The 17380-nt window shown below is 27.1% G+C and overlaps 1 protein-coding gene across 1 annotated transcript in view; it reads left to right on the forward strand.

Annotated features, from left to right (window-relative positions):
* The first annotated feature begins 1257 nt into the window (after positions 1-1257).
* The window catches only part of LOC119682061 (chaoptin-like), a 39214-nt gene continuing 23091 nt past the window's right edge, over positions 1258-17380 (forward strand). The window contains exons 1-2 of the mRNA XM_038095404.1: positions 1258-1382; positions 1966-2024. The gene's annotated coding sequence lies outside the window, so the exon portion shown is untranslated. The remainder of the gene's footprint in view (positions 1383-1965; positions 2025-17380) is intronic.

The following is a 17380-nucleotide window of genomic DNA, read 5'->3' on the forward strand; positions in this document are numbered from 1 at the left end:
ATTTATTAGCATAGATACGTTTTGCTTTGTATCGTGCCTACTTTGCCATGATCTTGGTTTTACTCAAGAGAATCTCTGTTATGAATAAAATATATTTCAATCATTTTGATTTACATTTTTTATACATCATTGTCATTCACTTATACTATTGATACCTTCATAAACTACGATTATCTGCTAATTCGGAAAGTAGACTATGCTTCAAAGTACTATGCATATTTTTTGTGTCTGTCCAGCTTTAATAACGCACAGAATCTTATTTCATATCGAATTTCTGTCACCAGAATAAGTTAAGAGCTCTTCTCTAGATTTAGTGCTGAACTCTGTTCACAAAACTTTAAGTGGCTTTGTGTAATCAGTAGTGAAATTGATACAAGAGGACTTTTCTGGCCGCAGTACCGCGTCTTTTGCTATTTCACAACAATAATTTTAATAATAAATTGATCATTTTTAAATAAAATTTTGAATTTATTTTTGAATACCTTTTAATTAGATGAGCAGCGATTTCAATACCAATGATGGCTCTATTTAATGCCTGGATAATTAAATTACGAGTTCCCTATGCAATGCAATCGAAACTAATGAAATTGTGCTCCTTTCATTTTTTGAACTTAATTGTGTTTCACGTTATCTAAGAACCTTTGATTATGGTTTAAGGAAAAACAGTGAGAGTTCTCCTTTAAACTCTAAGACTATAAGATAATAAAAACCAGCTGATTTAATAGGTTTATTTTTAAAATCAAACTGTTTATTTTATTGATAATAAGAACTTTGACTTGAAAGAGTATTGCCAAATACTCATTATCAGTGGTCTTGGAAATAATTCTTGTATTTAAATATTCGTAAATAATTTTCTCAGCCTGTAAATACCAGGAATCGAACTCGTGTCCTCAGAGTCAGCGCACCTTAACCAACTGACCCAAAGCCATACTTAATTTTTATGTTCGCACATAAGAACATATATTTTCTAAGAAGCTTTAACACATATAATATAATAATAATATAATTATAATATGTTTGCAAACACTTTTCTCCACAGTCGTTATTACCGATTTTAGTATTTTAAGCTCTTTGCCACCTGTCAGTCTATGGGCGAAATACACACCGCACAAACCACCGAGTAGTTAAAACCACATCTAACCGATAAGCCATAGAGCAACTTACTTAGTTGGTCAAATGTTACTCAGCGAGCAAAGCCCGCTTGGCTCTACAAACGCATCGCTCGCAGTTATGATTTTAGTTCGCGAGTGACTTTTGTGCTGTGCAGAACGTAGTCCGTTTGTTCTGCGGTTGCGAGACGGTTTTTTATTTGTTTGATTTTCTTGCGGTTTTCCATTTAATAGCTTCTAAGATTGAACCTCTGACGAAGCCTGTGCTAAGATGTAAGTGCATTGGTACGACGAAATCTGTGTAATAATGTGTTGCCGCCGCACAAGGGAAACTCAAAGTTTACTTGTTTGTCTGCATTTTTGTTAACTTTCGTGGCTTTCGTGCAATTACAAAGACTCAAGCGCAGTTTTTACTTCTTCGACTGGCTTAATTCTGAAAAAATACAAGAAAAAAAATTAAAATAGAAAATTTAATAACTTGCGTGATTTTGTGAGAAATAAAATTAAGCATTCTACTTAGAATAACAAAAAAAAATGTCTATGTAATTACAAAAGAAAATAGAAAATTCTAATAAAAACAAACAAAAGTGTTCTAGATAAAAATTTTTAATGCTCTTAAAGCTGCTGTAATTATTTATTGTAGTAGAAATGATACAAAAAAGTGTTTTTAACGGTTTTTCTCTAAAATAATATTTTTTTTTTCCAAATGTCATCAAAAAAATATTTTTTCTTTTAATAAACTTTTAGTTCCAGTTTCATTAGAAATATTTTGAAATTTTGAAATTGAAAAAATAGTTACTCATTAAACGGATATAAAAACTTAATTATTTTATTAAACCGGTTGCCTTTTTTTCAGCTTCTAACATAAAAATTATTGAAATTTTACTAACCGACAAGCGTTAATTTATTGCAAAGGTAAGCAAAATTTAAATATTTCATTCAATAAATATTGATTAATGTCCATCTATGCTTTATGTAATATTATTAATCAAAGTTAAAGTCATTAGCCAAACTTCGCTCATGCCAAAAATATTTATTTATTTGATTAACAGTTTATTAACAGAATATTTTCTTTTCATATTTTTCTGTTGGTATAACCAATAAGTATTAGCTACTTATATTCTTAAAACACAAAAACAAAAAAAAAACAAAAGAATCTCAGTATAAAATAGAAAACAAATTCTACTTCAATGTACGCAAAACCAGTCTTGAAGTTCGCGTTACAAATAGCAAAAAAAAGATACAATATATTTCGCTTTATACTAGCGGCAAATTGTCAGTTAGATTTTTCTGTTGGTCTGTCTGTTGTTGGTTCTGTTAAGTTTGGATTTCAGTTTGTATGCTTTTTCTTCCTGTTCTGGCTATGCGATTTCGAATCTCGATTGACTTTGGTTACCTTTTTCATTGTGTAGATAAAATTATTGATGTAATGCGACTGGTTTTCAACAAGTTGTGTTTTTCAAGATATTTAAGCTTTGCCAATGAGAAAATAATGAAGCCACTAAGCAGTTATATCAAGATGAGCACATTTATTAATAAAAATATGCTATTAATATATCCAATTCAGCATCTCAACGTGCCAACAAATAAACAAAATTAATGACAGATTTAATAAATAATCAATTGGTTTTTATGAAAAATAATTGATGTTCTTAACAATACCAAAATTAAAAATAACTTTAATGTTTATTTATTATTTATTGCGTTATAATGGGTGATATTATAGTACAGATATCTTAAATAAAGATATGTTTATTTATTATAAACTGCGTTATTTAATATTAATTAATTTATTAGTTAAAAATAAATAAACTATAAAAAGTTTACCCAATTGAATTAGCTGAAGTAAACGTAGAAACCATCAATATAATAATCGTTTATGATCGTAAATTTATTAGAAAAACACTATTTTTTATATTTATATTTTTTATATTACTTTAAAGAAGACTTCTTAAATTTTTACTGTTGTATTTATACATAACCAATAAAAAGCAAAAGTTGCCGTAATTACAAACAAAGATATACAATTATTAATATATATAACCTTGGAAATCCCTTATTTGTTGATATAAAATTATACGCATGCACACACTCCACCCTTGAGACCCCATTATTTTTCAGTTTCAAGGGGTTTACTCCATATTATAATATATTACAAACCTATACCGACCTGAACCGAAAATATTCGTTCTGCTTTTTTATTCTCTTTGTCCGCTCTAAGAAGGTTAATTTCTTATCAATTACTGGACAGAACGTTGATATGTACTGATATATATCAACATATTACAGTCAGTCCCAAAAATAATTATTATAAGTTTTCAGCAAAAAGAAACAATAACTATGTATAAAAAGACATCCTCAACAGAGTTTGCTAATAAAGTTTAGTTAGACTTTGATTAAGTTAGACAAAGTAAATTAATACATATTTTTGTTTCAATAGTAAATAGTTTAAAAGAATCAATTAAGAGGTATCCTTTCACTTCATTTACACAAGCAATCAGTGCTCAACTTAGTCCAGATATATTTATTTGAAATAAAAAAAATCATAATTAAGAAAATAACACCAAGTAAAAAAAAATTGAATTGTTTGCAATGTCATTCTACCATATTTTTGCAGATTATATGAGTTTCCGGCATGGAATTGACTCCGATTTAAAGCTAATCAAAATAAAATATCTCTGTCCCTTTATTGTAATTATTACAAAAAATTCATACCGCTTTCCCCAAAAGAATATGGTGACAAAAATATGATGGAGGTAGAATGGGCCAGTTAACTTGAAGGTAGAATGCGGTAAACGTAATAGGTAGTATATATAGCACCAATGGTAGATAAAATAATTAGAAAAATTCTAATTGTCTCGCATTTTATAAAAGCAAAGACCGAAGACTAAGCGCTGAAATGTATTTAAGATACACAGTAAAATACCATACTACATTAACTATAATATTAAGGATTATAAGAATTTCTGATTTGTTATTTAGATTCTCGAAAGAATAAAAAGTTCAAAAATCTATTCTAATTTGATTTATAAATTCTGTGTATGTATATGTACATTTTCCAGTTATATCAGAAAGTTCTACACAAAGAATACATTTAATTATTATTTATATATTAGTTAGTTAGTTATTACTTTTAGAATGTTACTCACTGTTTGGATTGTAAAGCTATCCTGTAATATATAAATGGATACAAAACTAAAAACATTTATTATTTGAAAAAAGAAACTTACGCATGACAGATTGAAGCTTTTAAAAATTATCAAAACGCTGGTACCGAAGTCATTGAGGACCAGAATTACGCTGGGTTATCCCGTAATTTATTTCTAGCATAAATATACACACCATTAAGATATACTCTCGCTTCACATTCTCCAAAGTGTTAAAAGCCTGCTTAAGTATTGATAATCATTTAATAAACAAGTCATTGTCGGCCTTAAACCCCTAAGAAGTTAAATGGTATATACTTAAAAATCAGCACAGATAACCACGCAGCATATTGTTCAGATTAGAATTGACCTATGAATTTTGCCTATAGTTTTGCTAACTTATATTGCAGCTACTAACAAACAAAAACTCAGTGAAGCTTTGCTAAGCACATCTATGAGTGCTGAAATCAATGAAAATGAATCCTCAGATAATCTAACAAGAACTGTATCAGCTATACAATTCTGCAGAGTAGTACCTTATTACTTGATCCACTAAGTTAACTAGTTTTAAGTTTCCAGGTAATTATTGGTTAAAAATTTAAATATTCACTACTGCTACGTCACTCCAGATAATCACCCGCCTAAAGCGCTTTTTCATCCTTGTCATTATAAAGTGCTTTTGACTTCCTGCATCTTTGTAGTAAGACAGGGCAAAGTTTGCTGGTGAGTTGTCTGATGGAACATTCAATCTGCGCTAATATCTCAAGAAACCAATTTATATTTACAATATACTTAACAGTTATGATTATATGAGCTCAATATATGCAATGTGTGCAGTAAGAATATTTATTGAGATAGTTCTTCTAAATGTTTTTATTAGAATGAACGTATTGTTAGACGAACAATATAATGTAAATTAAGAAATGCAGAGTAATCACTGCATTGTCTATCCTCGTAATAATGTCAGATTTAAATTTATAGTAGAACATGATTTTATTATCCTCCACTGTAATCGTATTACCTACAGTACTGTCGTGGCATTACATATACCCGTACTGCAAAGATTTACACCATTATTTCTATATCTTACCTGATCAATGTTGTAGTATTTTAATACGAATTTATCAACTACTTAGTTAAACTAGTATTGCATTACATTTTTAATATCATTACTTTAATTTGTTTTGGTTCAGTTTAATGTGCTTTTAATTCTTAAACCATTAAATTAATTGATAGTCATTAGTTATACTTAAATTCAAAATATAACAAAAAAAAAATAAATAAATAAAAGGAAAAAAATACTTTTTAAAATATATTTTCAAGTCTACTAATGAGCATATTTGAAGTATTTGATTTCAAATTCCTAAATGATAGTACCAAGTTAAAATATGAGTAGCTAACCTCTAAAAGCCACACTGCATTAAAGTCAACCATAAATAAAAAATACAAAATATTTCCGCTTATAGTTTGTATCCCACACATTTATTTATTAATGGCGGCGGCTATTTCCAATAAAAAATATATGAAAATAAAAAATAAATGAAAATAAAAATAAAAATAAAAAATAAAAAATATAACAAGTAGAAAAATGATTTAAACAACAAGTCCAACCGCAACATATGCAACTCATACGAGTATTTGCAAATAAACATTCCAAAAATCTAGTTATATTGTTTGTTTGTTTGTTTTTGTTGTAACTTCTGTAATATTGCATCTTTTTCGTGTTGTTATTGTTTTTGCTTTTGTCGATTAAATAAAAAATGCAGACGCGATGCTGTCTTTAATTTAAGTGCTTCCCACTGTAATAAACAAAAAAATAACACCAACCAAAAGCCGCGAACTGCGGACATCGGCTACGGTTTGGAATCTTTGCAGTTTTTGCTTCTCCATGGGTTTTACGAAATTTTTATCCAATTTATTGCAATTGGTATGGTAACCAGTTTTTGAGTAAATAATTTTTTGTGCACCCAGTTAAGTTAAGTAGTGATATTATAACTGAAGGCGAACCCATCAAAAATAAAAAAGACACTAGCAAAACCAATCCAACAGATATAAACTTGTTAACCAAGGGCAAATATTGAAATTACTTGTTGTGCTCAAGTTTATAAGTGAAATTATTTTGCTAAAAAATTATTTTAAAAAAGTAATAAATAATAAAAAATGCAGTTTCTTTTTTAAATATTTAATGAAAACTATTTTTAAAAAAATATTTAAAATAATGCTGTTAACTATTAGTTACATTTGAATGCAAATTTGTTTCAGTGTATTTTAGTTAAATTTTCTTTAACTTTGATACTTAAGTTATATTCAATATTTTTCAATTTATATAAGTCGAAATTGACAAAGACATTAATAATTTAATCTATATGTTGTAATTATCGTCATTTTCAATAATGTTCTACAGCAGGGTTGTCCAGAAGCATGGGTCGCGGCTTATGTTTGTGCAGCCAGCGACATGTTTCTAATTTACTACAATTACTCGAATTTTCTCTTGGTATACTGGTAAAATCATATAGTTTTATTTTTATGGTATACCAACTAAATGATTTTAAATAGATAAATTAATAAAACTAAATTTAACATTATAACCATGTTAATTTATTTGCGATAACAACTATGAACCCGCGAACGCATCTGATCTGGACAGCCCTTTTCTACATATTCTCGATAAGCATATGGCTTTGATAAAACCTTTTATCTATCTGTCACAATTTCCTTTAACTACAATTCCATATTCAAATTATTAAAACCAAGTATTTACACTTCTAAAAGACGCTCGTATTAGATTATTAGATAGCTATATGATAACTATATGATAGATTATTTTTATTCCCTATCAGACCAAATCAGGTGATTTGGCACGATTTCAATATGCTGAAAGCCAAGCATTAATAACGAATTTGTTCAATTTGAATATTTTGGGCAAGTGTCTCTACTAAAATATAACTTACATAGTTACCAATATATTATAATTTACAAACTATCAACATCAACGAAATAGTGCATCAACTTTTTTATAATCGCTATTTGTGTACTCACACTAAAATTTTATGTATTATTTGATATATTTTTTGATTAGTTTGGTTCATATATTTTTTTTATGTGTATAATTAATGTAAAAAATGTACAACTGTACACTCCAATATCTCTGAAACCAAGTTATAGTGGCATATTGCATAGTGAAAAAAATTACAATTAATATTTCTAAACTCCAATGCCAAAACAATAATCTAAACTTTGTCCCCAATAAACTTAAAGACACAAAAAAATGCAATACATATTAAAATAATTTAAAACACAATTACTTTCTAATGTTCCAAAATAATAATATAAAATCGCAATATTACTGTGACTTCATAAATCAAAGCTCAAAAGTTCAGTTATGTGTAAGATACACTGATATTGACGCCAGTGATATTTTAAAAAGCAACTTGCAATGTTGATATTGTTTATTGACATTTGATCTATGTCAAAAAACTACATACAATATATGCTAATTTTAGTGTACCTATGCTTGCAAAAATTATGAAAACTCCACCAAATTATAATTTTATCATTCTTATAATATATACTACTTTTTTAAATACTTATTTTATAATATAAACTCCATTTTACTATATAGACAACCGTTTCATAATTATATTCAAAAAAGTATCTTAATTAGGTATATAATTGTATATTAATCCCTAACATATAAAAGACTTTCTCAGAAACCATGCTCATAATTTTTTGAGTTAACGTAGTATGATGCAGTTTAGATTCCGTTAAGAAACACAAATAGTAAAAAAAAATATCTTATTGGGAATTTTGTAAAGTTTGTATTAGAAAATCCAGCAAAGTCGGCCAGATTTTAGGAATCCCAGCTCATGCATTTTGCACCATGATAATGCCGATTTGCACCACCCATCGTTACAAAGGACTTTTGGCAATAATCTGAATGAATCTCAAACAAGTACAGTACTTAACTGACACAATCTAGTATAAACTATTGATAAAAATTTTTCAAATCCCTTGCGGCGATAAAAGAAAATTTTCTAAGAAGATTTAAAGCGATATCCCAATCTGATAAGAAAAGTAGTGCTAAATACAAGTACTATCAAAACAAATTTTGATTTGAAGATTTTTTGAACTTCATTTAATAATTGCATACACAAAATTTGTTATTAATTCAGAAACCTATTCATAATCAATCTTTAATTACTATTACACATTAAGATACATAAATAAATGCCAAGTCACATCACGTCTTTTAAAGAACGGGTTCAGTTAGGCTTACGTTGACTACAGAGAAATATTGATGCACTTTTAAGATGTTGAATAGATATTAAAGTAAACGGATACATTTTAACCCTTTCTAACAAATGCCAGAAAACATTTTCAACAGATCAGATGGGTAATAGTTTCCTCTCAATCGAAAACCTTTCAGACGAGTGCCGGATAACATTTTCCACAGATCAGATGGACAATAACTTCCTCTTTCAATCCACAATTTTATCATAAATTGACGTTCTGTATAACTATCTACTAAAAAACGTCCTATTAGTACCGCAACTGCATTCAACAAGAGTTTTTTTCTTATTTGATTGTAGGAGGGGTGAACCTTGTGTGTTCTTGAATAACTTATTTAAAGTTGCACAGCATTCCGATGTATGCTCCGATATTATAAAAGCATCAGCAAGAGGGGTTACTTATAGTTACTTATTATTAGATCCTAGCCAAATTATACTTAAATAAAAAAAAATATTTATAAACGTCTTATAGATCTTAAATGATTACTACTTGATACCAGAAATGTTGATATTCCAAGCAAATACGCTACGTCATAGCGACAGTTAATTTTGTTTTAAATATTAACGATTTCCGCCTGAAAAAAATTACTCTTATTACACAATTGATAAAAATTAAATTTATTATACAAATTAGATTAATGTAATTCATTGTTGGAAGCATATGTAATAGTTCCCTCTGCACATATTATTCATAATTGAAATTATTAAAAATCATTACAATAATCATAAACAACCAGAAGTAAATATTTTCATTTCAATTATGCGAAGAAAATCGATCATTATAAATACAATGCAATTGCTACTTATTAAACGCCTTCGTGAAAAGATTTCAGTGCTTGAAAATGGAAAAGATTTTAATTAAATTCAGGAAAACAAGTTGCATGTACATATGCACACATGTCTTTATCGTGTTAACCCAAACTCACCTTTCAGACTTCTGATCCAATCTTAAAAATGAAGAAAATTATGATACAAACACAGCCTTTCCACCTCTTAAAAATTTGTAGATATTTTTTTTTTTTTTTGAATAAATTTAGTATTAATTCAGTTAATCACATTTTTATGCTTTTCAACGGCTTTCCGACAGATTTCAATGCACTTCATTGCATTAATGACTCTTTGTGAAAAAAGATACTTTTTGATTGAAATAAACCTACCCATTTGATTGAAAGTGATGCTTTCAACAGCTTCTTTCCTTTTTCATAATTAAATTTTGTTATTTTTTTTTTTCTAATTTTGTAGGTGTAAAAACATGAAATTAAATTGAAAGAAAATTAACTTTTTACATAAGATAAAATAGAGAAATAATTGATGAATTACAGAAAATAAAAGGTATTTACTAATTTAATCAAAAATGTTGTGGTTGAACAGATTTTGACTACTGCAATTTTGAAAATAGATTTACAATAAATTAGCCTTTGAAGTAAACAAATGACGACTACTGATATCAGTACTACAATATTTCAACGATGATATTTTAAAATTTAAACAAAATAAATGGATTCTTCTTTCTAAAACGAGTAACTTAAGTTTTTAAGTACTATCGCTTAACACAGTTTTAAAGTAATCAATTTGCTGGAACTCCGATGACCGCTTTTAACCACATCAAATCGATTAACAGATTCTTCCGCTTCTGATAATTGCACGATCATCGTCGTTAATAAAAATGGTATACAAAATTGTATTGACAAGAGTGGCCATACCAGGAACTACTCTATCACCGGCAACGCTCCCTGGTTCATCACATCTATTAAGCTATATAACATGGCATGACTTGGAAACGGAATTATACTTGTAACGTTTTTTGTTATTAGATGACTTGACGGTATACTTATACTCGACTATATTTACCCATTTTTCTCATCATAGTACCTGTTAAACACAAAATCAAAAGAACTAAGCTATATTTATATTTAAAATTAATTTACAAAAACAATATATATATATGTAGTGTTGCAATATATGTATTATATCTAACATGCCTACCAGCTAATACGCACTGAGAATGGTGTCTGATTTAAATTTCATTCTCTAAAAACTTGTGTACGTTTCTGTAACACCTACGAATACCTAGTAATACTGACATGTAACACGTTTGTTGTTTCATTAACAGTTATGAAACTTTGTAAAATGCCCCATTTAAATTATAGGATCTTATGTACAATTCTACTTTAGTCACGATATCATATTCGAGCTTAAAATTTATGAATTGGTGATATAGTGAAATGTTTAGTTCCCAACATTTTTCAGTGCTTCACTTATTGTCAAAATCTAAATAATTGTAGACTTACTATATTACTAAATATACTTAAATATATCCAGCCAACCTAGCCGTCATATAACAAGATCAAATTGAAGGTACTCAGATACTATGTGAATACTGCTCTACTTACTTTGGTTTTCTCTGATCTCTGGAAAGTAGTAGAAATTTTTTTAAGAAACAATGAACCGCTATATCTGCACTTGAACAGCTGTAGCTTCCAGAAAAATTTTGTTTTCGAGAACACTTGATAGACAATTTGTCGGATTATTCATTGGTAAACAGAAAATATCAGTTAAATTACAAAAATTCAACAAAATGCGTTTAGCTCCTATAACTTTAGATTTTTTGCGAAGAATGTAGTAGTAAAACGGCATATAATCGCTTATAATGGGTAGTAAAAGAGTGTCTATTGATCTGTCAGTCCATCATTGATAAACTATTAGTACATCATTTCTCATTTCTTACCTCTGTAAATAAGAGAAAAAACTATTGACATCCCTCTAAGAAATAACTGTTATAAATTTCTATTATCGAATTTCTAGTTGTCAGATATACTATATTATATTATACTTTTAAATATGTTTAAATAAAGTACTTTTAGAAAGTTTAAATATTTAAAATAAAATAAAATTTTGACAAAACTTAATAATATTAAGTGCATATATATCTGATATATTTTGAAAGAATTTGATAATTAATTATTATTTCATATCAAATCGATTTAATTCTCTTTTTCTTCACTTCTGTACTATGCATCTTAGATAAATCGAATAAAAAACACACTCCAATGTTGAACTTAATCTGTTATATACAAATTGGTTTTATATTATTTTTTCAATTAATTAAATCTTCCACTTTTCAGAAAAAAAAAGAACCGACATACTTGTATCTACTTAATATCTGAATTTTTGTCTTAGCATTAGAAAAAAATGTGATTGAAAAAATCAAATACCACAACTCAAAGTCAAGAACAAAAAGTTGTTTTAAAATATTTCCAAAAAAAAAAGACACACAAACCAGTTTAATATTAATGAGATGAAATATTTACAGCTTGAAGTTATTTAAATGAGCTTCAATTTGGTAAAATAAAACTGAATTTAATTTTTACGTTAAACACACGCCTGTAAAAACACACACAGCGTAAACAAATGCATAAAAAGTTAATATTATTTTAAGAAATACTCCTGAATTTAGGTCAGCATGAGCACAAGTACTTCATTTACTATACACAAAAGATTTAAACAAATCAAAGAGTAAACAAGCCAGACACAATACAAAAATTGAATGTTCAAACAAGACAAGATACTTGGCAGTAGCGATTGAAGAACATCGATACAAGATATACCAATATACTATTCACTTAAAGATAGTATCTGAAAATGTGTTGAGGAAGTGAGCTATTTTGACGCAAGCTGATCTTTGCGTCCAACGATGACGGTCATTCATAAAGTGTGATAACAAATTGTGTGCTACTTTTCTAGTGAATTTTTTATAGTTTTAATTTTAATTTATAGTTAATGATTTATTTTAAACGATTACATTAACAGTTTAACAGATATCACACTTGATTGGAATAGTAGACTTATAATTGTTAAAAAAATTTAACCATTGATTTATGGTGGTTTATTGTTCTTGCAATAAAGTCTTTGTTAAAAAATGAATATTAAAAATAAACAATAAGATGTAAAATAAATAAAAATAATTACTTAAGTACTTACCCAAAATTTGCACTTAATTTAAAAAAGCATAATATATAGTATTTAATATATTCCTGTACATTTCAACTTTCGCATAGGCATATAGATAATAACTTTAACATTGAAAATGTTATTAACAGAAATTTTCGAGCCTAACTTGATCGTGCATAATATAATTCTGTTGCTGGCATGATCTTTGCTGACGTTGTTACCTGTGTTCTTAATATTTTATTACATTTTTTTCTTTTTTGATAAGTTGTGTATATATTTGTTATATAGTTAAATTGAGAGATAATATACATAGTTTAGGAACGTAAGAGAATAAGAAGTAGGAATGTAAAATTGGAAACTATGTACAAAAAGAACAACATCTCCAAAAACAACAAAGATGGTTTACATAATATAATAATGCAATAATAATTAGTAAATAGTAATTTTGTATTTATATGAATATAGTGAAAATGTAAAATATTTATTATTTTTATTAATTGAAAATTTTAAATTTTTGTTTGTATGTATAAAAATATATCGGAGTAGATTTATGTTAAGCTTAAAATGGCGATACTTTTGATCCACTTAAGCCTTTAAACGTTACAGTACGCAACTCATTGGATTCAAGTACATCCAAAATATTTAGAAATAGAAATTTAGAAAATATTTAGAAATATTAGATTTTTACTTTTCTTTTATAAATATATTCTTGAAGAAGTCTTATAACTGACTAAGATCCTCTAAAAGGTGTGTCTCCCAAGTTTTGTGTATGTACTGCATTGCGACAAAGTAGATGTGTAGCATTTTTTGTCCTCTTTACAACTGCAACAACATTTGAAATAACGATTTCATCTTTTTGTATTATAAAAGCAATCTTCATCAACTGCAACCCATCACTAAACCCAACTAATCAGCTCATAAGGAACAGCTCATAAGGAACAGCTCATAGAAATTACTTGATTGGCTCTATTTAAAAGAAGCCAACTTGCATATTGTCAAATCTTCCCATTTTGTATTAGAATGCTTATTAAGGAAAGGCTTCAACAATTTTTTGAGTAAATCCAGTACTTTATCCAACACTTTTAAACTGATTTTATAAGGCATCTTCAATATGCCTTAAATAAGTTCTTGAGACACCTCGTTTTCCAGTTCTATTGTAACCCAATAGAGAAGATATGTTGAACTGCATCAAACGTCCTAGAAGTTGTCTAGAGTAAATTAAAACAGCTTGACTATCTGATAGCAAATATGAACATATACATACTTAACAGCATATTAACAAAATATTTTGTACTGCCGCTTTTTAGTAAACAATTATGGCTATTGACAAATCTAATAATTTCTCAGTTCTAAGTCCCAGGCCTAATTTGGTTTAATTATAACCAAACAATATAGAAGTTTTTGGGCCTAGCTATTATGCGGGCACTGCATATGGATCGATGCTTCAATAAGGATTTCAATGAATCTACAATGGTAGCTTTTTAGTATCATCTTTGAAAGATTATAATTAATTACAACATATTCAGTTAAGAAAGCAGTAATTAATCAATTATCTAATTAATTAATTTTTAGATAGTTAAACCACTTAATATTTTTATTTAAATAAGCTATTTGGATTGCATTATATCTTGAAAGCCATTGTTAGTAGTTTATATTCATTAGTAGTTTATTCTAAATAATGTTACAGTCTATTCACAATGAGAGAGCTAAATATTTTTGCGTGTGTTAGAAAGTAGGTTTATTCTACAACTTTACTCTACGCTCTTGTTCTCTAATTTAGTTTCTTAAATTAATTATTTAATTTATATTTTTTATTTAATTTTAAATTCATCCGTCAGATTTTTCTATAATTTTAGATGGTAAAAAATTTGTTTTTTTATATATTATTTTATAACATGTTTCACATTATTTTCTTTACAAATTTAACTACTAAAGATATAAATAATAATATTCATTAAACATAATTTAACAAATAAATATTATAAACATTGTGTTAAATATTTTAAATGCCATAATTGTAGTTTTTCTAAATAAATCAATTATTTTTACTTGCAGCATATCTGAAAATATATATTTAAAAATTCATTTATTATATTAACTGCAAACGAATTTAATGATGCGCTAGATATTCACTAATAAATTTATTTTTACTTTTTTATATAAAAACCATAAATCTTTTTGCGCTGTGAAAAATTATCAAGGTGCTTGAACTTTCATTACAGTGTATCTATATACGACTGTGTTGTTTTTGTTTCATTTAATAAACAGTACAAACATTATACTATGTTTTATATGATTTATGCACACAATCCGTTTCATTTTTTCTTAAATTAAACTCATAAAATTTCAGTGACATGTAAGCAAAAAGTAAGCAAGATATTCATTTTATTATTTTATATGCATGTGAAAATTTGAATCTCAATTTATTATAACCAAAAAAAAAAAAAAGAAAATAAAATGAAAAATATTACAGAAATAAAAAACTAACAAACTTTAAACAATGTACTACAGCCAATTATGTACAAAAACGAATAAAACAAAAGACTTAAACAACAAACTTGATATTTTGAAAAATTGTTGCCACAAAGCAATAACATTTTCACAGCCAATGATGATGATTATGATATGAAGGGAAGCTTATATTTATATGAGAACTAATTTTATATCTAATACATATATATTTCTTTCAACAATTTTTCACATTATTGTCAAAATACAACCAGAAATGTTGAACGAAAATTTGCAAGCATTTAAGATTATTTTTTAGTTTTATGTGTTTTTGAAGAAAACTTCAGTTGATTGCCTATTATGTTAAGAAAATATTTACAGGCTTATAATTGAATTTTCACTTTCATGCTTAGTAATTGTAAAAAAAAAATCTATAATTACAATTTGGTATTTAATTTAATGCTTTATTGCGATATAAAGAGGTAAAATACTAAAGAGTAGTATTTAAAATGATACTATACTTTCGCTTTTTAAATCGTAACTTTTAATTAAAAACAATACAATCCTTTACGTTAAATTGCATTTCAATTTTACTTATATATCATAACAGATTATGCTAATAGAGCGGTACTTTTCTTAACACTTAAACAACTTTTCAAACCACTAACAAATTGTGATTAATTAAAATAAATACTTTAGGTTTATTATGGGGAATGTTTAATTGTCTTGAAACTACCGCCATTCATTTGAATTAATACTATTTTTTTTAACTCAATTTATTGACAATTTTCAATGCAACAAGATCTGCAAGTTCTGCAGAAAATAATTATTTCCTTAGTTTTTAATGGATATGCATATTCACACATATGGCACTTATCTGCACAATATGTAAATTATATCATATTTTTTTTTAATTAATAAGCTTATGAATAATACTATAAGTTTTTATTATGATTAATAATTCACTACTTCTGGTTCAGCTGCAAAATTAAATAATAATAAATAAATTTTTATTTCATTTTCAATATAATGATTTTTTTGCATTTAATTTCTTGTTAATTCCATTTTAGTTGTATTTGCATTTAATTAGGAGTTTAGTTAGTCGATAATTATTTAATACTTTTTTTATTACGCAGATTTAACCAGTTTCTTTAACAAAAGTAAACGGATTTGTTCTATGAAATTAAATATACGAAGTACATAAAATACGTAATTAAAATAAAATCGAATTATTTACAGAAAACAATTATTTATAGTTAAGGAATTTAAACATTCAACAGCGGCACAATAAATAAAGAAATAGTAATAAGAAATCAAAATGAATATATATATAATTTTAAATAAATATACCATGTAAGCGCAAGTTTGATTATCAAAAAATGATAATTGTTTAAAAGTTTAGTATTATCTCTAGTTTTAAGTCTAAAAAGTTTTAGAGCTGACTTATGGAAATATATTATGTTGACATGATTTCGTTTAACTCGTCAGCTAATGAACTGAATCGTTTTTGATCTGTCGTATAAAAACACAGTATGTTGAGAGAAATTGACTTCATCAAACAATATTTTTTCCCTCGACACTCTAATGCAATCATAACCAGACATTCTTAAAGTTTTTCAACTATATGGAGACCTTCATAATATGGCTTGGAAACCTTCATAATGTCTCTTGAATTTTTTGTCCAGCCAAATTAGTTTCCATTAAACTTCCTGTTGCATTCACACACGTATACATTGGGGACCTACAAAATATATCTCTGATATGTCTATAACTTTTTCGTTCATGATAAATCGCTGTAGCTAAAGTCACTTTTCATAAATTGTAAAGAAACGCTATCATATAACGGATAAAAATCAGATATAGTGAGTGCATCTTGCGAAACAATCAATTTAAGTTTCACATCACATAATTTCGCAATAGTTTTAATTAACTAATAATATGACCTACCTAAACCTTTATTATTTGAGGCCATTTTTTTAAAATTTTCCAGTGAAAACGGACCAATAACACTATATAATATGGAAATTTTTTTTCTATATAAGATAACCGATCAATATTTTATTAGAATATTATTTATTATTTATTTATTAGCATATAAGAATAATACAAGTACATGTGTATCTTGAAATATAGCCAACATAATTTTTCTGGCCAATCAGTGCATATTGACAGTTTTGACTAATCTTGGCCGGTTTCCGTAAACAGTCTATAGACTTTCTTTAACCGCCTTCACTAAAGATTGTTTTTAAGCACCTTTTCACTTATCATTTGTGTGGGCCATCTTTGATCTCATCAATATTATTGCCTATATTTGATATGATTATTATCACTAATAATATCAACATATACATATCATTATCTTCTTGATTTATAGTATTCTATGTGTGTGTGTCAACATTCTTTTATTAAGTAGAAATGTATATTCGCCAATTTAGCT

This window comes from Teleopsis dalmanni, chromosome 2 (genome assembly GCF_002237135.1).
Source record: "Teleopsis dalmanni isolate 2A chromosome 2, ASM223713v2, whole genome shotgun sequence".
NCBI lineage: Eukaryota > Metazoa > Arthropoda > Insecta > Diptera > Diopsidae > Teleopsis > Teleopsis dalmanni.